Source organism: Rhodamnia argentea, chromosome 5 (assembly GCF_020921035.1).
Source record: "Rhodamnia argentea isolate NSW1041297 chromosome 5, ASM2092103v1, whole genome shotgun sequence".
Taxonomy (NCBI): Eukaryota; Viridiplantae; Streptophyta; class Magnoliopsida; order Myrtales; family Myrtaceae; genus Rhodamnia; species Rhodamnia argentea.
Genome location: NC_063154.1, coordinates 20,464,803 through 20,487,915, shown reverse-complemented (window position 1 = coordinate 20,487,915; position 23,113 = coordinate 20,464,803).

The window sequence follows — 23,113 nt, the reverse complement described above, 5'->3', positions numbered from 1 at the left end:
TAAAAAATACATGGATGATTTTTAACCAAAAACAAAAGTAGAGAGATCGTTTTAATTTCTTGACTAAATTGTTAGGAGTAACATATTTTGGGTTCCATCTGGACCTTACCCATCAAAATATGTTCCTCAATTTTTGGAATCTAGACCCTACCCTATCACAGGTCCCAATGTAGTGACCACTATTTACTACTACAATCTCACAACATATATTTAGACACGCAAATAGATATAAAATATTAACAAAGTAAAAGTCTCAATTATAAATATTGCTGAAAATAGAGGCTCAAACTATTAGTTCCATATTACACATTCATCATCAAATGTCATAAAATGACGTAGTATCATGCGAAGACATATACTAAGAAAAAGCACAAAAACTTGTTACAAGTCAAGTCGAAATAGGTTGCTCAATTTTTGAAACCCGAAACCCACCTTTTTTATTTCGAAACCTGGACTAGATAAGTTCGATTCTCCACAAGCCCAATTTTAGATTTCAGGTTTTATCCTGAAATCATGCTCCCCCTATAAATTATAGAGATGAACGTTGATGTTTCACCAATTAAATCCGTTAAATCTGTTTGGGAAAATAAAATCATTTGGGAAAAAAATAACTTGCCAAGTCTCTGCAAATAAGCATCCGAAAGCAAAGAAAACTCGATAATTGACAGATGAAATGACGCTTTCTAGTCACTCCTTTATTACTCGGTGCAGTCCAAAAAGAAAGAAAGGTTTTTGAAAATAAAAATCATTTAATTTTTTCTGATAAATTTTTTGAAAACTTCATTAATTGATTGAGAATATCTCTTATTCGCCTATAGTATTTTATCCATCTTTCAAAGTTAGAAGAAAGAATTGCTCGATTTCATTTCTTAAAAGACACAATCACAATATGTATTTCTGACGATCAAACATTATGCAAAGCAAATTGTTTTCGAACAAATCCTTACTCTACTCTATTTAATATCTCATCGAAGTTGAAAATTTCTCTAAGTTCATTAGAATAAGATTTATTTTATAAAAAAATTGACCTCTATTTTTTATTTGTTCACTACTTTATATATGTAATAAATATAAAAAAAGAGATCTGATAAACCTTTAAAAAGTAACTCACTCGAATTCACATGGGCAAGGCAATGAGAAACACGACACAAAGGTTGTCTCGTGGTCCATATACAACGAATCAAAGCGATAGTGCTATTCCCGGGAAGCAACCCATGCATGTCCAACCTTCAAACTCTAGACTTTGACTGATGGTGTGGACAATCCTCACGTGCTGCTGCTGTGGGAACTTAAATTATTGGGATTGTTACGTGGAAACTCCTAAAACTTATCACGAAAATATAACATAACTATAAAATTTTCAAAAAATAAAATCAAGTCTTATAATTTATCAAATTGGTACAATCGAACCATTCCATTAATTTCATTTAACTTAGCTAACGGGAAATACTGATGTAGTTTGTTTTATTATTTTATCTCTCTTATGTGGCGCCGACATGGCTAAAGTAAGAAATGTCGTTGTTTTGTTCCCATTCTAATTTTTTTCCTTTCCCAATGAAAAGAAAAATAATAAAAAACAGGGAAGGAAGGAAAACCAAGCGAGGGCCTGATTTAGAACTATATTGAAATTCTGCAAAAAAGGTTTATAACTAAATTGATGAAATTGAAAAATTTGGAACTCAATAGGCACCTGCGCAATAGTTTTCCGACCAATTAGCTAATTTTCACTTTGCAGAGATTATTGTAAACAATTTTGTACGAGATAACTTCACTCCATTATTTATTTGGAATCCTCAAAAACTAATTTCTTTTCTAATAATATTGGCACAATATGACAACACGCTAAAATTTTGCAATATTTTAATATTTTATACAAGTTGAGTATTATCTCAAACATGTCGCATTATGCCGCATTATTTATTGGATAATCAACGTGTTCTATTCATGATTGATTACGATGGGTATGCTTCAATTGGCCTATTCAATGGTGAAATTAACTTAACACGGTGTGGAGCCATGAACAAAAATTGTCTTTGGTAGCTGTAGCTCCTTTTTGCTGAAATGAAATTTTGCGTAATATTTCATCGGTATATATTAGTATCATAATGACGAATACTTGGTTGACATCAGATAGACACGTTAACAACTCCAATATTTTGTTTTTCCTTTTTATATCTCCATCTATTTTCGTCGTGCTATATTTATACATATAAAAAAAATATACTGAAAAGTTTAAAAAACCAATCCTTATCTAAAAAATTTTGAATTACTCAAATTATTTTAGTTTTTTATTAGTTGGTCAAGCTCAAAAGAAAAAGAAAAGAAGGAGAACACATTTTTTTTATTTCAAAATTCGAATTAACTACTAGTTGGTTAATACTACCAAAAATTTTAAACTGATACACCCGTAATAAATTTATCCCAAAACAATTTTTGACTATTAAAAATTTCAAACTAATACACTTGTTACAAATTTACGCTATGTTAGTTTAAATATGTCATAGGCTTATCACTTTAGAGTTTTTAGCAGTCAAAAAATTAGATTGGGGTGAACTTGTCACAGGATTACTAGTTTGCGATTTTTCGTGATAAAAAATTAATGTTTGGCAATTTTGTCACATGTGTGCTAATTTAGGGCTCTTTGTGGTATTAACCATTGTCGCGACCCTCCGTCGGTTCCGTTAGGTCCCGGCGGGGCGAATAGGGTTAACGAGCCGATCCCCCCTCTTTATATGCATATTCTTAATTATATAAGTATGGGATCGCGGGCCTCTCCCAAGACCCATTACTCGAATCGCGATGTCGGGTAAAATTTATCGAATATCGAAATTGACCTTGTGTGGTCGGGTGGCATGTGCGAGGTGTACATGCAATTTTGGAGTCGCCACCGATCGATTTATTGGAAGGTACGATCGGAAAACCTTACCGAGCGGTCGGGAGAAACAGTTTGGCTCCGCGAAAACCCGAGATTTTGGGTCTGGGGACTTGGTTACGCCAAATTTCATATTGACGCCCTTTCGGTTACCGATGTCGAGTGTCTTTCTAACCTAAGAATTCATGCAGATGCAATATCGGGTGAGGTAGGTCCTAAAAATTCTAAGTATTCATGCAGACAGGGATTTTCTATCCTAACAATCACAATCAGAAAAATTTAATGTACAATCAAAATCATCACAAGCAATCAAATCAATCGATCAAGGTTTGACATGTCTAAAATGGCCCTATCGGTCCACACAAAAATCAAATTTGGGTTACGGGGTGATTTGGTGAAAATTTGGGGCGAATGGCCCAAAAGGGTAGAATGGTCATTTTTTGGGATTTGGGACCCGAAAATCACAAAATTTCAATTTGGCCAGTTGAATGTGGCCATTTCTCATTTTTTGTGATTTTATGGAATTTTTCTAATTTTTTCTATTTTCTGGAATTTTATTTATTTTTCTAAAAATATTAGAAATTTTCCGGATCGAAATTAATCAACCCTCGAAGTCTCAAAATTTTCGATTCAGACTTTATGAGTCCCGAATCGATCTAGGAATTTTTAGAAAATTTTTTTGTGAAAATCTGGGAATTTTTATGAATTTTCCAAGTATTTTTACAATTTTTTTGGATTTTTGGAAATTTCTTTTTATTTTTATTTTAATTATTTTTTATTAATGAACCGGACCGGGTCAACCAGGTCAGCGACCGGTCAACCCGGTCGAACCGCCCGTAGACTCACTCACGACACCCAAAACGGCGCCGTATGCTATTTATCTATTTATTTCTATCTTTTTTGATTTTCTAAAACCTAATTTCCAAATATCTGAATATACTAAAATGAACGGACGGCCGAGATCAATCTCCAGGATCAATCTCAGCCGTCGATCCTTACCCGAGTGAAACGACGTCGCCTCTGGTCTTCTAAAAAAACGACGCCGTATAGCTAATAGACGGACGGACGGCCACGATCTAATTCTAAGGCTCGATCCGAGCCATTCAAACCTTCTACATATAAAACGACGACGCTTTTACCCTATACCCTAAACGACGTCGCCCGATTAAACGAATAGACGGCCAAGATTGAATCTCGGATCTAATCTGGACCGTCCGTCTCTATTAAACTCAAAACGACGACACTTTTGGCCTCACCTTTAAAACGACACCGCATCCACGGAAGTCTTGAACGGCTATGATTTGTTCTAGATTTAATCCGAACTGTTCAATCTCATTTAACCTAAACGACGTCATTTCATTTGAAGCTACGGACGGCCACGATTGACTCCGGACTTGATCTCGACCGTCAAAACTATCTAAAGACAAAACGACGTCGCCAAGGTCTTAACTAAACGGCGCCGTTTAGTGTTTATTGATTATATACCTAATATATCTAATATCCAAAATAAAAAAGCAGATCCGACGGTTGAGAATCAAACTCCTCGATTTATCTCGGCCGTCCGATCGGATCCGAGTCGGCTCGCTCGCGCCAACGGCCGAGCCGACTCGGACATGAGCTGGACCAATCACGGGACGACACCTAGGCATTTGACTGTTTGACCAAGACACGTAAACATCGTCTTCTCCACAGCGACGACGACCAACGGACGGCTGACATTTCTCCGGCGAGATCTAACGGTGAGATCTCGCCGGATCGACATGAAACCAACACCGCTCGACTCGCCCTAACCTCTAGTTCAACATATCTCAGAATCAAACGTTTCTATTGACTAAATCACGAGAATCGAACTAGACACAATCGGCCAAAGCTAAGTTCAAACAAGTATAATCGCATCAAATTAGAGCAATTAATCAATACACAAGCATCATACGAGGTTCGAGAGACTTATCTCGAGCTCAGATTGAGCTCGCGAAGGCTAGAAAAGCCTGGCCGGTGTTCGGCCGGACCGAACAAGGTTGAAGGTCCGACTCACGTGATTCAAGGGAAGTCAATGCGAAAATGAGGTACGATCGTGATCGTAGATGTCCAGAATAGAAAAGGCACACGTCAATTTCAAAGATCGAACACGAAGACGCGAGATGCCATGATTGCACAAGACGAAGCTCGGAGAGTTGAATCACCGTTTTTTGAAGTTTCTGGCCAAATGAACCGGTTCGATCGGATCCTAGAAGTTCGGGGGAACTTCTGCGCGGCGATCCGGTAGTTCGATTTGGTCTGTGGTGGCCGGCCGAGCAGCTTGCAGTCCAAGCTTGAAGCTCCGGCGATGGCGTCGTGCGAGAACTCGTCTCTCTCTCTAACTCTCTCTCTCTCTAATCCGTTAGGCTTGTGCGAGCAAATGAGCCCCTCCTTTGTTCTAGAATCCTCTCAACCCTTTTATATTCGTTTTCAAATTCGCGCGCGCACGGGCGAGCACCGCCGAGTTGTCCTCACGTGCGCCCCACGTGATTTTAGGTCGCCGGACGGCGACGGAGTTGGTTAACGTTCCATCCAAAGCCGTTTAACCTTTAATCGTCCACAAACGAGCGTGAATTAGCCTTAAACTTGAGAATGTTGACTTTCCGCTTCACCGGGCCTTTGACCTGCAATTCCGGCCACCTTCGGCGACGGCTGGCCGTGGCGTTGGTGGCGATCGACGCCTATTGATTTGCACAATAAAACCCCCACCATAATTGAATCAATTGGTATCGAATTGGCCTTCAATTTTGCCATTGAAATTCATCGTTCAAAACTGCAAATCATGCGAGTCGCCCGAGGAAGATGACATTGTTTGGACCGGTTCGACCGGTCCGACCGGCGATCAGACCGGTCCGAACCGGTTCAGATAGTGGACTTTTGCAAAATTTCAAAATTAACCCAAATTGATCGGGAATTTTTGCAATTAAACTTCGAAATTGGATTTAGGGGCCTGAATATTATCTAAAAAAGTGGTTTTTCCCAAAAGTTCTCATCAATTTGTATGAAAGCACCAAATTTTTCAAAATTCCCAAATTGGGGAAAAGTTCAATTGATCATCAATTTGACCAAATTGGACCATGAGACCTATGCCAATTGATTCAGAATGTGTGAAAACACAAGGGACCAGCCCAATTTTGCCACGAAAGTCCCTCATTTAAGATTAATTTCAAAAATTGGCAAGTTGAGGGACTTAATTGCAAATAATTTGGGGATTTTGTGCAATTCGTTCAATTCGTGCAATTGAGGGTTCAATTAATCAAATTGATGTTCAAAGGGACTGTAATTGAATGTCTAGACCTAAAATGTGCAAAAATTGCAAATAAAAAGACTCAATTGGTATTTTTTATGAAAATTCAACCTTAGGCGTTGTGAAGGAACACCTAAAATTGAACTCAATTTTTGATTTTTCTTGAGGTCAATATTAAAAGGGAATTAAAATAAAAATATTGGATATTTTTCTGTATTTTTGTGACTTCGAAAAACATTTTTTATGAATTTTCAAGTATTTTCCTATTTCCCGAAAATATTAAAAAAATGTGAAAAATATGAAAAAAAAAATTTTGTTCCAAATTGGTTCCTTAGGCTTGGCTAAGGCTTCCAATGTTGATTTTTTAATTTTTGGATTTTTTGTGAATTTTTGAGAAATTTTAGAAAATAAAACTAAAGGAAAGATGACTAAAAATTCGGGTGTCAACAACTGCCCCTCTTTGAAAGTAATCTCGGTTAGAGGTTGCTTTCAAAGACAAGGTGACACCTGGATCCTTAATCGACTCTGCTGGGGAAAAATTTAAAGAAAACTAGTCTTGACATCTAATTGCCTTTCCTTTGTCATTAAAACTCTAACTCCGTGGGGAATTGTTTCGATTCGTGCTCATTTATATGAAAGAGAGATAAGAAGAGAGAGAGAGTTACCCGTAGCTCACCTGTCTATGGTTTGAGATTTGTCGATCCGAGGTTGAGAAAATGATTATATGGAATTACCTTTGGACGGTTTGGCGCGATTTACAATGGTCGGTGTCCGTCCGGTGTCGAGCAGTGGTTTGAAGATTTGGAAGGGAGGCTCACCCTTGTAACAAAGGGGTTTCGCCTATTCAAAATGGGTTTGACTATCCACTGGGGATTCATCATCTAAAACGCAGATCAGCTTTCATCTAAGAAGCTACTCACCGTGCGGAAGGGAGGTTCACCCTTGTAACAAAGGGGTTTCACCTATTTAAAAGAGATTGGCTATCCTCTATGTAGGGACTCACCATCTAAAACACAGATCGGCTTTCATCTAGGAAGCTACTCACCGTCCGGAAGGGTGCCATCTGAGGACCTAGGTTGACTAGTGCACCTACGGAAGCTCAAACCCTATTTCAAATTTTCTAAAAAGCAGATCGGCTTTCGTCTATGCAGCTACTCACCGTCCGAGAGGGTGCCATCCGAGGACCTAGGTTGACTAGTGTACTTACAGAAGCTCAAACCCTATTTCAAATTTTCAAAGTTGAGGATCCGAAGACCTGGGGATGCCGGAAGACCTGCAGAGAATCCAAGTTAATCAAATTTTTAAAATGCAACTTTTCCGAGGATTTGGGATCACCAGGGAACCCGCAGAAAGTCCAAGTTAATCAAAATTTTAAAACGCAACTTTTCCGAGGATTTGGGGTCACCAGGGAACCCGCAGAAAGTTCAATCAAACATCATTAGAATGACAATTCTAAGTCCCGGGAAGAAACTTAAGAATTCTTAGACAAATTTTCAAAGTGTATTTGCGAAGGAAATGTATCCAATCACAAGCTCAAATTTCCATCGAGGATGGATTTTGAATAACACATCCCGAGTGTTCTACAAAAAGGCTGTCTTAAAAGTTTTTCAAAAGGGTTTTCCTTCATCCAAGAGGGCTTCTCACCATTTTGAAAAGGCTTTTCTTAAAATTCAAATCCGCTCATAGGAAACCTAACCTTGAGGTTTCGGGATCATTCGAGATGCATACAATCTGACTAATCGTAGAAGGCATTTTAAAAGGGACCGTAATTCGGGCCAGGTCAAAGGATCATCAAAGGATATTTATTTTGAGGCTCATAAATGAATCTTGATCAACAATAGCTTCTTCAGGTTTACAAGTCAAGAACCCCGAAGATATGATAAGACAGGATTGTACTTACCTCTTTAAGCGGTAGCTTCCTGTGTGATTTCTTGCATCAACCTGAAGTACCTCTTTGATTAGAAAAGTTTTGGTGACAGGTTGTATCTCGGCTTAAGGTGGGCTCTTTAAGAATGGCCATATTTTCAAAAGAGGGGTGAACTTTGGTGATCACCTTGACATTTTTCCAGCATTCATTTGCTTTTGCAATAGATTCATGATCATTCTTTCTTCAATTGATTTTGAGGATTTCCCTCTTTTCATCTTGATGATTTTTCTTTAGGATTTGCCCCTTTTCGGGGTGCTCTTTTCATGGGCTTTGGCCTTGCTTTTACCAGGTACTTTACTTTTTCTAGCCCTTTCATTTCTCATCATTTTTTTGCATTGACTGGCTCTTTTGGAGATCAACATCAAAATTCTTCCGATCATGCTTTTTGACTCATTGCTGGTTATTCCTTTGCTTTGCCCCAGTGTGGGGAGGTGATCACCAACAAGGGTTTAGAAATGAATATTCAAAGGCTCAAATTGGCTTTTCAAAGGGTAAGTGTTTGGGACATAAAAATCAAGTGCTTTTCTTCACTTTGAGGTGCTCCGAGTCTCTACCAGAAATTACCCGAAGCTATCACAAAAAGATTGATGCAGGTTAGCACAATAAAGTCTTACCCGATCTTTTCTCCAAGGGATCTTCCAACGAACCTCCAAATATGCCCCAGTGTAGGGTGGTTCTTGACGGGGTTATATTCATAAAAATTCTCCCCTTTTCGGCTCAGATTGGTTATCGAAGGGATATAAATGTGTATGGATAATTTTTGAAATGGAAATGCCTTTCATCATTTCAATCCATGTAATCACCGCGAATGACCCCTACGTCCCGAGGTTAAGCTCTTTCGCTCTGTCACTCTCACTCATCACTCAAGTGTATCGGGGACGTGTTTAAGGATAATGTTTACCTCTTTTTATCTGAAGGATCATTCTCTTGAAAAACTTTCAAAACATGCCCTTTTTAGAAACTCAAGGCGTTTTCATCAAAATTCATCGTTTGCAAAATGTTCTCATCAAAAGATATATTCAAAAGATGTTTTTGTAATTTTGAAGAAACGCTTCTTTGAAAGAGCCTTATGGCTTTACAAATCCAAGTTTTTTCAATTTCAAGCACGACGGTGTATGAAAATACTCTATAAAGGAAAAAAACCTCAAACCTGTCTTCTTCAAATATTGGCTTCTATCCCCCGTAAAAACAAAATGAAACAATCAGTTCAAGGTATTCAAAATTTTAAGTTCCGAAGTGATTTCTTCTCGTCTCCTCCGGATGTTGACTCCCGTTTCCTGTAAAAACAAAAGTGACCAATCGGTTCAAGATGTTTAAAATTTCAAATCTCGAAGCGATTTCTTTTTGTCTACTTCGGACGTTGACTCCTGTTTCCTGTAAAAACAAAAGGCAACAATCAGTTCAAGATATTCAAAATTTTCAAATCCCGGAGCGACTCCTTTCTACCTCCTTCGGATGTCGACTCCCGTTTCCCGTAAAAACAAAAGGAAACAAATCGATTAAAGATATACAAAATCTGTAATCCAAAATAACAGATAACTTCCCTGTTTTGATCAATTGCTCTGCAAAGTTTTTCATGATTCCCAGTCCACCTACAAAATACAAACGTATGCAAATGCATGTATGCAAATGTCATGCGAATGCAAAATCTTTATGTGACTCAGATCCGCTCATCAATCGCTCCGAAGCTCAATTTATTTCAAGGAAAATATCTCTTCACGGCATCCGAATTCACTGGACTTGCCAACTCTTCTCCATCCATGTTTACAAGTATAAGAGCTCCCCCGGATAAGACCTTCCGAATCACGTAGGGGCCTTCATAATTTGGCATGAATTTGCCTCCTGGATGTTGGGCATTTGGGAGCATCTTCTTCACAATCAGCATCCCCGCTTCAAAATTTCTAGACTTGACCTTCTTGTTAAAAGCTCTGGCCACCTTCTTCCGATAACTTTGACCATGACAGATAGCCCTTAATCGCCTTTCATCAATCAAATTCAATTGTTCGTGTCTCTGCCGGTTCCACTCATCTTACGTGAGTTCTACCCGAGACAGGATCCTTAAAGAGGGGATTTCCACCTCTACCGGTAGGACTGCTTCCATACAGTATACCAAAGAATAGGGAGTTGCCCCAATTGAAGTACGAATTGAAGTTCGGTAGGCCATGAGAGCATATGGCAATCTCTCATGCCGGTCTCGATATTTCTCAGCTGTTTTAGCCAATATCTTCTTAATGTTCTTGTTTGCCGCTTCCACGGCTCCATTCATTTGTGGGCGGTAAGGTGAAGAATTAAGGTGTCGTACCTTAAATTGTTCTAATAGGTGATCGACCACCTTGTTGTTCAAATTGGATCCGTTATCCGTGATGATGGCTCTTGGAACTCCATATCTTGAGATGATATGCCTCTTGATGAATTTAGCCACACTGTTCGCAGTGACATTGGCATATGAGCTGGCTTCAATCCATTTGGTAAAGTAGTCAATAGCCACCAGAATAAAACGATGTCCGTTTGAGGCCTTTGGGTTGATAGGGCCAATCATATCAATTCCCCACATGCAGAATGGCCATGGTTCCGACATTTGGTGTATAGCTCAGTTGGTGGCGCATTTATCCCGTCCCCGTGTACACGATATTGATGACGGGATCTAACATGCTGGTTGCAATCCGACTCGATAGTCATCCAAGAATACCCGAGTCTCATGATCTTCTTGGCGAGGAGGCGACCATTCATATGCGGCCCGCATTCTCCTTCATGAATCTCCTTCATAATGAGATTTGCTTCTTTTGAGTTTACGCACCTCAATAGGAGTGAGTCAAAAGATCTCTTGTATAAGATCTGTCCGTTGAGGAAGAATTTAGATGCCATCTTGCTGATATACTTTTTATCTTCTAGTTGACTGCCATGTGGAAATTCACCCTTCAGTAGGTAATTCTTAATGTCATGATACCATGGTTCTTCATCGGGTTCTTCTTCAACGACCATGCGGTATGCAGGTTGCTCCAAGATGTCAATCCTTAATGGTTCTATCTCAAGGCCGTCTTGCACTTGTAACATGGCTGATAATGTGGCCAAAGCATCAGCAAAATGGTTCTGAGTTCTTGGCGGATATTCAAAAGTGATCTCCTCAAAATGTTGGATCAGCTCCTCGAGGTACTTATGATAAGGAATAAGCTTGGGATCATTTGTCTTCCACTCCCCTTGAGTTTGTAAAATGATTAGCATGGAATCTCCATATACCAAGAACTTTTTCACCTTTAATGATATGGCCAATTGTAATCCCAGTATGCGGGCTTCATATTCAGAAATGTTATTGGTGCATGGAAACACCAATTTGGCTGAAACTAGATAATGTTGATCTTCGGGGGATATCAGAAGCGCCCCAATGCCCGATCCAGTGAGGTTCACTGCGCCGTCAAAATACATTGTCCATTTGTCTTCAGATATGTTCGGGATTTGACCTCCCTTGTTTTGCTCTAAAACATCCTTAGGAGGATTCTCGGCTAGCATGTCAGCAATTGCTCTTCCCTTGACGGACTTTTGGGGAGAAGTTTTGATATCGAACTCTGAAAGTAGTATTTGCCATTTAGCCATCTTTCCTAGCAATGTTGGTTTCTCCAAAAGGTACTTGATAGGGTCATTTTCGGTGACCGGTTTTATATGATAATGCAGCGTATCTTGCCTCAATCTGTGGAGGACCCAAACCAATGCTACGCAAGTCCTTTCCACCGCTGGGTATTTGGCTTCAGATGTTGTGAACTTTTTGGTCAAATAATATATGGCCCGCTCTTTACGATCCTTGGGGTTGGTCCGAGCTAATAAAGCTCCCAAGGATTTATCATGAACTGTCGGATATAGAGTTAAAGGAATGTTATGGATAGGAGGTACCGATCTTGGGGGTTGTACCAAATATTCCTTGATCTTCTCAAATGCTTGTTGACATTCTGCATCCCATTTTACTTTTGCGCCTTTCTTCGGGAGCTTGAAAAAGGGTTTCGCCGTTTCTGATAGTTGAGATATAAATCTGGATATATAATTCAATCTTCCAAGTAGGCCCCTTACTTCTTTGACGGTGGCAGGAGTCCCTATTTCCCATATGGCTTTAATCTTGGAAGGGTCAATTTCAATACCACGATTGCTCACCACAAATCCTAGCAGTTTTCCGGATCTTGCGCCAAATACGCATTTCGCAGGATTTAGCTTGAGCTTGTATTTTCTCAATCGATCAAATAACTTCTTCAGCACTTTAACATGGTCTTCTCCAGGCTTGGACTTGGCAATCATATCGTCCACATAGACCTCAATCTCCTTATGTATCATATCGTGAAAAAGGGTTACCATAGCCCTTTGATATGTTGCCCCTGCATTTTTCAATCCGAAGGGCATTACCTTGTAAATGAAAGTTCCCCATTGTGTAGTGAATGAGGTCTTGATCTTATCTTCTTCCTTCAACATGATCCGATTATATCCCGAGAATCCATCCATAAAGGAGAATAATTCAAAGCCTGCAGATCTGTCGACGAGCACATCAATGTGCGGTAGAGGAAAATCATCCTTGGGACTAGCTTTGTTCAAGTCCCGATAATCCACACATATTCTAATTCTCCCGTCCTTCTTCTTAACCGGTACGATGTTGGCGACCCAATCAGCATATGGGACAGCCTCGATAAATCCAACCTTAAGGAGCTTCATCACCTCTTCCTTGATCTTATCCGCCGGTTCGGGATTCATTCTTACGGGCGATTGATTTACTGGTGTGCAAGAAGGATTTGTGGGCAAAACATGCTCCACAATTTCACGATCTAGACCCGGCATGTCAAGCATATGACCAGGCGAAGATATCTTGATATTCTTTGAGCAATGCTTTGTCATTCTTAAAACATCTCGCTGCCGACGGTGTCCTCCTATTTTCACTTCTTTGACGCAATCGAAATCTCCCAAATTAATAGTAATGGGTTCTTCGGAGATAGGGGGTTCAGATTCTTCAAAACAATCCCACTCTTTCTTGATATCGCTCACATCAACCTCGTCTATATCAACTTCGCATGCATAATCATCGAGCTGATCCGAGTCACATATTAACCTTGTTATGTATGGGTGGGATGACATGCCCGAAATGCACCATGAAAGGTTAGTATTCAAAGATGATAAAATTGAAGGATGCATGATTTTTATCATGAAAACATTTTTCAAATTCCAATTTTTAGACAAAGAAAGGAGAACTAGTCCACGATCTTCCGGACATCCTGGTTCTCAAAAGTTATTTAAAACCCAAGATCATATGGCGGATCGGGCCTCAAGTCTCATGGTAGAATCAATTGTCATCATCGGACCAATCCGTTGCTCCACATGTCCGTAATCAAATTTGTGATGATTTTCATTAATAAATGCAACTAAGAGTAATACAAGACCGCACTTCTTGGATCGCAGCATGCGACCCAAAGGGTGCTAAAACATCAAAAAGCTTTAAAGCAAATGCAGTAATCAAAATGCATTAAAGATAAAGTTCAGAAAGAGCCTTTTACTCGGGGGTGGGGAAATCATCGTCCAGCCACTCAATTATCACGTTCACCCGATTATCCGGGAACGGGTTGAATAAGTCCGGCTCTGCATCCTCGGAGATGTCCTCATCTTCCAGCCATTTGCCTCCTTTAGAGAATACCTCGAATAAGGGGTTTAGGAAAATTTTTCCTCTAGTTTTCCATGTGTCGGTGCCTATAAAACGGCCACCTTGGTGTCCACGGCGTCCACGGTCTCCATAACACTTGTTTCGACCACGGCCTCGACCCGTGTTATTCTTCACTATTCCATTATAACCCGGACCAACCTTGTGGTCATTTGAGCCTAAATTCAAAGGGTTATGGATTCCCCGACCGTGTTTCCCTAATCCAAGACCTGGAATAAATCCATTCGAGAGTAGCACTTTTCCCGCCATAGTCGCAGGTCTCGAAAGCTCTGGTGTAGCCACCTTTGCATCCGGTGACACATGCATGACGGATACAATGTCGAAGGTATGATAACTCAGCTCCTCCTCCTTTGAAGGCTCGACGTATGGAACCATCCCTTTTAAAGCGGCCCGATGTCCTATCTCGCCATGGACGGTGATCAACTGACCCTTGACCACAAATTTTAACTTTTAATGCGGGGAGGAAGGTACCGCTCCCGAGACATGAATCCACGGTCTTCCCAGGAGCAAGGTGAAGGCGCTTAGGATGTCCAAGACTTGGAACGGTATAGAGAAAGTTACCGGTCCAATGTCAATGTCCAATTCGATCTCTCCCGCCACATTCTTAGAGACCCCATCAAACGACCGGATAGTGGCCTTGGATGTCTTCACGAAATCTTCATTGATCCCCAAGCTTCTCAAAGTGCTCAGAGGACATAGGTTAAAAGCATAGCCATTATCAATCGGGACGTGAGGAACCTCTTTCCCATGGCACCTCACGGCTATGTAAAGGGTCTTATTATGCACATGCCCTTCTTTTGGGAAGTCCTCATCCGAGAAGGATATCTAGTCTTTCAAAAGGATAGCACCTACGAAGTCCCCTAATTGAACTTCGTTAATTGTTTCCGGAACATGCACCTCATCCAGCACTTTCAAAAGGGCATCCTTGTGCTTTTCAGAATTTTTGAAGAGATCCAATAAGGAAATCCGTGCGGGCATCTTCCGCAGTTGGTCAACGACCTCATATTCACCGATCCTCACGACCGATTGCAACTTCTCGACCTCTTCTGCAGTCGGGACTTTCTTTTCGGAATCCGCCTCTCTCGGTGGATAACATCTTCCCGATCTCATTATGGCGTCAATCTCGCCCGTTCCATAATCCCAATGCATTGCCTTCGAGTTGTACTCTTCCACAAGCGGTAATTTAATCTTCACCGGTATGATTTCTTCTTGTGATGATGGTTTTTTCGAACTAGAAGCTTCCAACTCCCAGCTATCAATTTTGTTTAAATCAATCACGAAACAAATCGGGGTATCTACCATCCCGATCATTTCGTCCTCATGAACATCTTCGGGGTTATGTTACGGACCCGGCCTCACCAACGTGGCATTTTCTTCATATAGATCCCTCTCGCCTTTCCTTTCGACTCTCAAGATAATCCCATCAATTCTCATACCAATCTCCACCGGATGTTGGAACGACAAGTACGTGTATGCATACATGCGGTCAAAATATTCAGCCGGAAGTGATTTCGATACGAACTCCAGCATTTCCCTTTCCGACGGCGGCGGTTGCACCATCACAGCATGTTTCTTCCATCTCCTTGCAAAGAGTTCAAAACTCTCATCTTCACCTTTTCGGATGTTCATCAAATTAGCTTTAGTGAAATAACCTCCGATTCCAGCTTCAAAATGCCGTATAAAGTGCTTTGACAAATCCTCCCGGCTCGGGACCCGGTCCAGATCGATTGATTGGAACCACACCGGTGCGGGGCCCGCCGGACTACGTCCGAAATTCCGGATCGGTGTTTCATCATCCTCATGATGGCCAACCATTTGGCGAAGATAATATGAGACATGTGCCGGAGGACACCTAGCGCCATTATACTTCGTGCGGAAGGTCACTCTCGGGTTCACGCCTTGGGCGGAACATTTCTTGCCCGAGTAAGTGGCGTAATCAGCTCTTTCAACTCATCCATTTTCCTTGACATATCGTCTCCTTGCCCTTGCAGTAGGGCGATCTTTCGATTCTGTGTCTCCATGGTCCGCCGTATCTCCAGAATCTGCATGTTCTCTTCTACTTTCTTGGCGTCATTCTTAGCCATCGGTTGCGATAATTCCGCTACCATGGTTGTTAAATGTCGCATATGGGTCTCCAAATTAGAAAGTCGCACGTTGAACTCCCGATTCACCTGTTCATTCCGAGGAGCCGCTTGGTCTTTGACTTCATCGACCATTCCCACAAATTCTTCACTTTCGGGGTTGTCCATTCCACCCCACCCATCGGGGACTACATCTCCGGAATCGACGAAAAAGCTTGGGGGTGCCGAATACAACACTTTAAAGTTGTAACCACCACTATCTTCTCCGAGGTTATCCACTATCTCGCCCCTCTCTAGGGCCTTCTGTATAAATCTTCTATCACCTTTGCGCGCTTTATCTTGACGGACTTCATATTCGTCTATCTCTTCAATTTCTTGGCCATCTTTAATGCTCATTAGATATCCCGAGGGTATTTTCAAAACAGCTCCCCTTGTAGGTTTCATCGCAAATTCCTCAGACAGCATGTCCACCGCCACGTAGGTCCCCTTGAAAGTGACATCTTCCATTTTTCCTATGACGCCCAAGTTAATTAGCCTTTCTAAGCAAACCTCCTTTTGCTCCCGAGAAATACTTTCTCCTTCCAAGTATTGCGAGGCCAATGTCAAGACATCCCGCATTTTACTTATGTCCACTATGAACTCCAGAACCTCTTCCTCTTCACCTCCAAAAATCGCGTTCACCTCGCGATGCTCGAGTAGCGGGTTCCGCTGCACATTCGGTTCAGCCTTATCAAACTCTAGAACTTTTCCATCGATCAACGCTTGCACCTTGAACTTGAGAGCGAGACAATTGTCCACGTTATGTCCCCTTTCTCCCATATGGTATATGCACGTTTGGGTCTCATCATACCCAGGAAATCTTGGCGGGTGAGCTCTAGGTGGGTCTTTTGCAACTAAGCGGTTCTCCAGAAGCATTGGTAGTAGTTTGGATAAGGGTCGGGGTAGTGGGGTAAAAACAATTTGGTTCTTTTTCCTGAATTCTGGTGGTTTGGAAGCGGTCCAGGAGGACGTTCCTTGGGTAGGGATTGAAGGCGAGAAATTTCCGGGCTTTGGCGGGTTAGGGACAAAGGCTACTTCTCCAGTTTGCTCCCTATTATCCCTTCTCAAAGGGTATGGGCGTTTGAAAGGCGCCTCAAGCATCTTCTTTTTTCTTAGTGCCCACTTGTGACGCTCCGCCACCTCGATCGGGTGCGCAAACGTCCGACACCCATAGGTGTTCGGCTTGTCGAAAAACTCAAAGGGAAGGGCCTTGAGAAACAGGTCTATTAGTTCTTCTTCCGGGACGGGCGGCTTTACCCGCACGGCCAGTGCTCTCCATCTCCGGACGTAGGCGCGAACGGCCTCGCTCTTTCCTTTCACGGTCCTCAGAAGGTCCTCTCTAGTGAGGGCAGTCAAAGTATTAAACTTGTATTGCCGAAGGAACTCATCTGCCGGTTTGTCCCAATCGGCGAGCCTCTCCGGCTTCAATTCAATGAACCACGCCGGGGCTGCCCCAGATAGGCTTTCATGGAAGGTGTTAACCAAGAACGGAACATTGTCCGAGAATTGCGACATTCGGCGCAAATAATACTTCATGTGCGCCTTGGGACACCCGGTCCCATTATATCTCCTCACAAAGTCCGGTTCCTTATAGTCGGCAGGAACCTCTATCTTCTCAAACGACGCAACCTTATCAAACCTCGAGAGTTCATAACCTTGACTCGCCAAACATTCTTCGATCTTAGCAAGCCTTTTGATCTCCTCTTCCATTTTGAGGACCTGTTTCTCCTTCTTTTCCAAATCTATCACAACTGAAGGATCCTTAGGCGGTCTCTCCGGATTCAAAGTGGGATTAGCGGCGGGCGCCGGATTAGCGTTCGCTCCATCAAATGACCCCGCAGGGGCTTGGGGATTAGGATCAACGGGGTATCTCCCCTGGCTTGCAATCATCATTGCCTTCATCTCTGCCACCATTGTGGCGATCATATTCATTTAATTCTCCGGATTACCCACACGAAGTGCGAGCTCCTCTTGTTCCATCCTTAGTTTGCGCGTCTTGCTACGAGTCCTCGTATTTATCACTCACCTGTTTTCAGAACATTAAATCGGTATGGGAAATATTAAAGGATCGGAGACATTGATCCGTGGTAATTGACTTTTTCTATATGTATGCATGAAATGCTCATAAAAGAAATAATATGTGTTTATTACAAACCGGATTGTTCAAAAGCATCTAAAAGATAACAAATATGTAAAATCTAAATGGGGGAATGGATCTATCCAAGTCGGGGACGCTTCCACTCTTCTTGTTCTTCTGATCCATCGGAATCCCACAAGTATGGGTCTTCTCCTTCTTCCGACATCCACTGCTCTGGATCTTCGGGAATGTACGGCTCTACTCCCGGTATGTATGGTACTATGTACTCTGGCTCATATGACTCCACCTCTTCAATCCGAGGAGATACGCACTCGGGTACATATGGCTCGACCGTTGATTGGCGATACTCCTTAAACTTCCGGATATACTCCTTGGAGGCTCTGTGAATGTTCATCTCGTCGTCCAAATAGTCCGGCCATTCAACTTGTTGCGGTGGGGAGTTCTTCAAAGCATGAAGAATAAGCTTGATCCGAGCCCGATATAACTTCTTTGCTTCTTTTGTAAGTTTTCCTCGTGTCATGTCAAACGAGAAGATCCCGGGACAAACATCCGGTGGTATCTCTTGTAGAATTCCAAATTGCCTTACCACTCGGATGGGGTAATATGCCACGGCGCCGAGACATCCTAATAGGGGGATAGGACTATCTTCAACACCTATAATGCGAGCCTCCACAATCTTGGGCCAAGTCGGGCACCACCTAATGTGCTCGGGTTTCAAATTGTCCAATAGCTCAACCCACTTCTTAAACGAGTATTTGGGTATAAGGGATTGACACTTGAGGAAGGATCTAAGAGGGTGGACGTGCTCATTGATCTCATAACACCCCACTCGGAGTTGGAAAGTCTTTATATGAGAGGTAAACCACATGTGGAGTAGCCCACTAGACGCTTGGAAAACGGCCTTTTTCGAAGTTTTGGAACGATTTAGGGAAAGAAAGGTCTCAGCTAGAATCATGTACGAATAATCCCAGCGACAACATGCTTGTCCGGCTATATGGGTTATGGAAGGGTCAAAGGTAGTTCTAGAAGTTGGGAATAGGACAAATGCAAAGAAAGCCAAGATGAACACATTTCCCGATTTATGACCGGTTTTGGTGGGTATAGAGGAATAATTGTCGAAAAGGAATGAGAATGTGAATTTGTTGGAATTGGACTTGTAAACTTTTTCAATCTCAGAAGTTTTAAGACGGAGAAAACTCGATAAAGAACGAGTGGAGTCCATGTCCAAAGGAGGTTGAGCTATTCGTTCTTCAAATTTGGCCCCAATAATAGCGGTATACTCCTCGAGCGTAGGGGTCAATTCCAATCCTCGAAAGTTAAATGTCATTGTGCGCGCGTCCCATGCCTTGGCTAGTGCTTGAATGAGCGCCGGTTGGTATTCCACTTTGATCAAATCTACAAGTCGTCCTAAACGTCCTTCCACGTAAGCCTTGTTGACAACGTCGAGGCGATCCCACCATATAGAGAGTTCTTTGCGTGGTACCGGAATGATCTTGACGTCTCCATTCCCCATGTTCTAAAAAGAATGCAAAAATGATGATCCTAAAATCAATTACCACGGTTTTAATATGTACATGCATGAAATGTGATGCAAATGTGCTAACCAAATTCCATGTCATCTTTTGGTAACATGAGGGTCAACTACTCCCACTTGACCCAAACAAGCTAAACAGGGTAGTTACGGACCTAATCTCACCCAAAGATGGCATGTAATTTGATTAGGATCGTTTAAGCGTAATCGGGGTAGAAAGTCGCTCACAATTTGACAACTCACGGAATTTACAAGTCTAATACAATAAAGTCGAAAGAAATAGAACATGATAGCATCTAAAGATGTTCGGACAATAAATGTCGATGAAAGTACATAATCGACTCAAAATATAATGAAACCTAGAAAATGCCCCAAAGTCGTACTAAACTAGACAATCGAAATGGTGTCATCATCCGACGAAATCTCCACTATCTCGGAAAGTTTGACATCTTCTTCATCATCGGAGCATATGGTGATGACCTCATTCTTCTTAATCGGGGAGTGCTTCGGGGCCGTCTTGGTCGCACGAGGCTTCTTTGCCAATTTCATGTACAACTCCCAAATTCTTTCTTTTTCACGCTCGAGTTCCAAATATCGCCCACATCGGGTATAATCGCAACTCTCGCTACGAACGCGGTTCCATCCATTGAGCTCCCGTCCATGGACAAATCCAAAGACTCGAAATGTAGCGGGTACTCGGTCCTCGCGTCGAACAGTCCTCCGCTCCCATGTGAATACGTCGGGTACATCAACACGACCTCGGGGCACCATCTATCGTAAAAAGGAAAATTTGACCTTCAACCCCGATCACTTAAACGATCTTACAAATTGTGATGATATGTCGTGAAAATGCATGATATGTGGAATTTAAATTTACAAGTTCAAAATAAAGAGGGTAGAAAGCCTTACCAACCGATGTTACTCTTTTTTTTGGGTTTTTGGTTTTAGGTATACCAACCGTCCCTTTCACATGCGCATGAGACAAGTGAGGTTCAACTCTAAAGAAATCAAAAAGGCTCGGGTATGGACCTAAAAAGGCTCCCGCTATACAAATCGATGGGCCGCCCACAAGCGCAATCAAACAACAAGTGGGTAGGACCATTAATCTTGCATAGCGAGCGGGATCAAATATGGTCAACCCAAGTGCAATCAAACACAAGAGCTTCGCACACCGATCCCTATCTATGGCGACCTATAAGGGTGATTCGCGGCTCGGGTTTAGGCGCTTGTGTGTGCAATGTCGTGATCCTCAAAATATGCAAGACATGCACAACAATTTATATTCAAAACACCGCTTCAATATTTGCATAAATAAACACACAACCCGAAAACTCCATATCTGCATCAAAAAGGGTTAGCATAGATGCCACCCCTTATAACTCCCATCTGCATCAACATTTAACACTTTTTGTTAGTGGACGTACCTCACCTTCAAGAGCATCTCGGAGAAAACGGGTTAGTAAACACTCAACATTTTTATCGGCTTAAGTCCACTTACAAATTATCATCCCCAGCGGAGTCGCCGGTCTGTCGCGACCCTCCGTCGGTTCCGTTAGGTCCCAGCGAGGCGAGTAGGGTTAATGAGCCGATCCCCCCTCTTTATATGCATATTCTTAATTATATAAGTATGGGATCGCGGGCCTCTCCCAAGACCCATTACTCGAATCGCGATGTCGGGTAAAATTTATCGAATATCGAAATTGACCTTGTGTGGTCGGGTGGCATGTGCGAGGTGTACATGCAATTTTGAAGCCGCCACCGATCGATTTATTGGAAGGTACAATCGGAAAACCTTACCGAGCGGTCGAGAGAAACCGTTTGGTTCCGCGAAAACCCGAGATTTTGGGTCCGGGGACTTGGTTATGCCAAATTTCATATTGACGCCCTTTCGGTTACCGATGTCGAGTGTCTTTCTAACCTAAGAATTCATGCAGATGCAATATCGGGTGAGGTAGGTCCTAAAAATTCTAAGTATTCATGCGGACAGGGATTTTCTATCCTAATAGTCACAATCAAAAAAATTTAATGTACAATCAAAATCATCACAAGCAATCAAATCAATCGATCAAGGTTTGACATGTCTAAAATGGCCCTATCGGCCCACACAAAAATCAAATTTGGGTTATAGGGTGATTTGGTGAAAATTTGGGGCGAATGGCCCGGAAGGGTAGAATGGTCATTTTTTGGGATTTGGAACCCGAAAATCACAAAATTTCAATTTGGCCAGTTGAATGTGGCCATTTCTCATTTTTTGTGATTTTATGGAATTTTTCTAATTTTTTCTATTTTCTGGAATTTTATTTATTTTTCTAAAAATATTAGAAATTTTCCGGATCGAAATTAATCTACCCTCAAAGTCTCGAAATTTTCGATTCAGACTTTATGAGTCCCGAATCGATCTATGAATTTTTAGAAAATTTTTTTGTGAAAATCCGGGAATTTTTATGAATTTTCCAAGTATTTTTACAATTTTTTTGGATTTTTGGAAATTTCTTTTTATTTTTTAATTATTTTTTATTAATGAACCGGACCGGGTCAACCCGGTCAACGACCAGTCAACCCGGTTGAACCGCCCGTAGACTCACTCACGACACCCAAAACGGCGCCGTATGCTATTTATCTATTTATTTCTATCTTTTTTGATTTTCTAAAACCTAATTTCCAAATATCTGAATATACTAAAATGAACGGACGGTCGAGATCAATCTCCAGGATCAATCTCAGCCGTCGATCCTTACCCGAGTGAAACGACGTCGCCTCTGGTCTTCTAAAAAAACGACGCCGTATAGCTAATAGACGGACGGACGGCCACGATCTAATTCTAAGGCTCGATCTGAGCCATTCAAACCTTCTACATATAAAACGACGACGCTTTTACCCTATACCCTAAACGACGTCGCCCGGTTAAACGAATAGACGGCCAAGATTGAATCTCGGATCTAATCTGGACCGTCCGTCTCTATTAAACTCAAAACGACGACACTTTTGGCCTCACCTTTAAAACGACACCGCATCCACGGAAGTCTTGAACGGCCATGATTTGTTCTAGATTTAATCCGAACCGTTCAATCTCATTTAACCTAAACAACGTCATTTCATTTGAAGCTATGGACGGCCACGATTGACTCCAGACTTGATCTCGACCGTCAAAACTATCTAAAGACAAAACGACGTCGCCAATGTCTTAACTAAACGGCGCCGTTTAGTGTTTATTGATTATATACCTAATATATCTAATATCCAAAATAAAAAAGCAGATCCGACGGTCGAGAATCAAACTCCTCGATTTATCTCGGCCGTCCGATCGGATCCGAGTCGGCTCGCTCGCGCCAACGGCCGAGCTGACTCGGACATGAGCTGGACCAATCACGGGACGACACCTAGGCATTTGACTGTTTGACCAAGACACGTAAACATCGTCTTCTCCACTGCGACGACGACCAACGGACGGCTGACATTTCTCCGGCGAGATCTAACGGTGAGATCTCGCCGGATCGACATGAAACCAACACCGCTCGACTCGCCCTAACCTCTAGTTCAACATATCTCAGAATCAAACGTTTCTATTGACTAAATCACGAGAATCGAACTAGACACGATCGGCCAAAGCTAAGTTC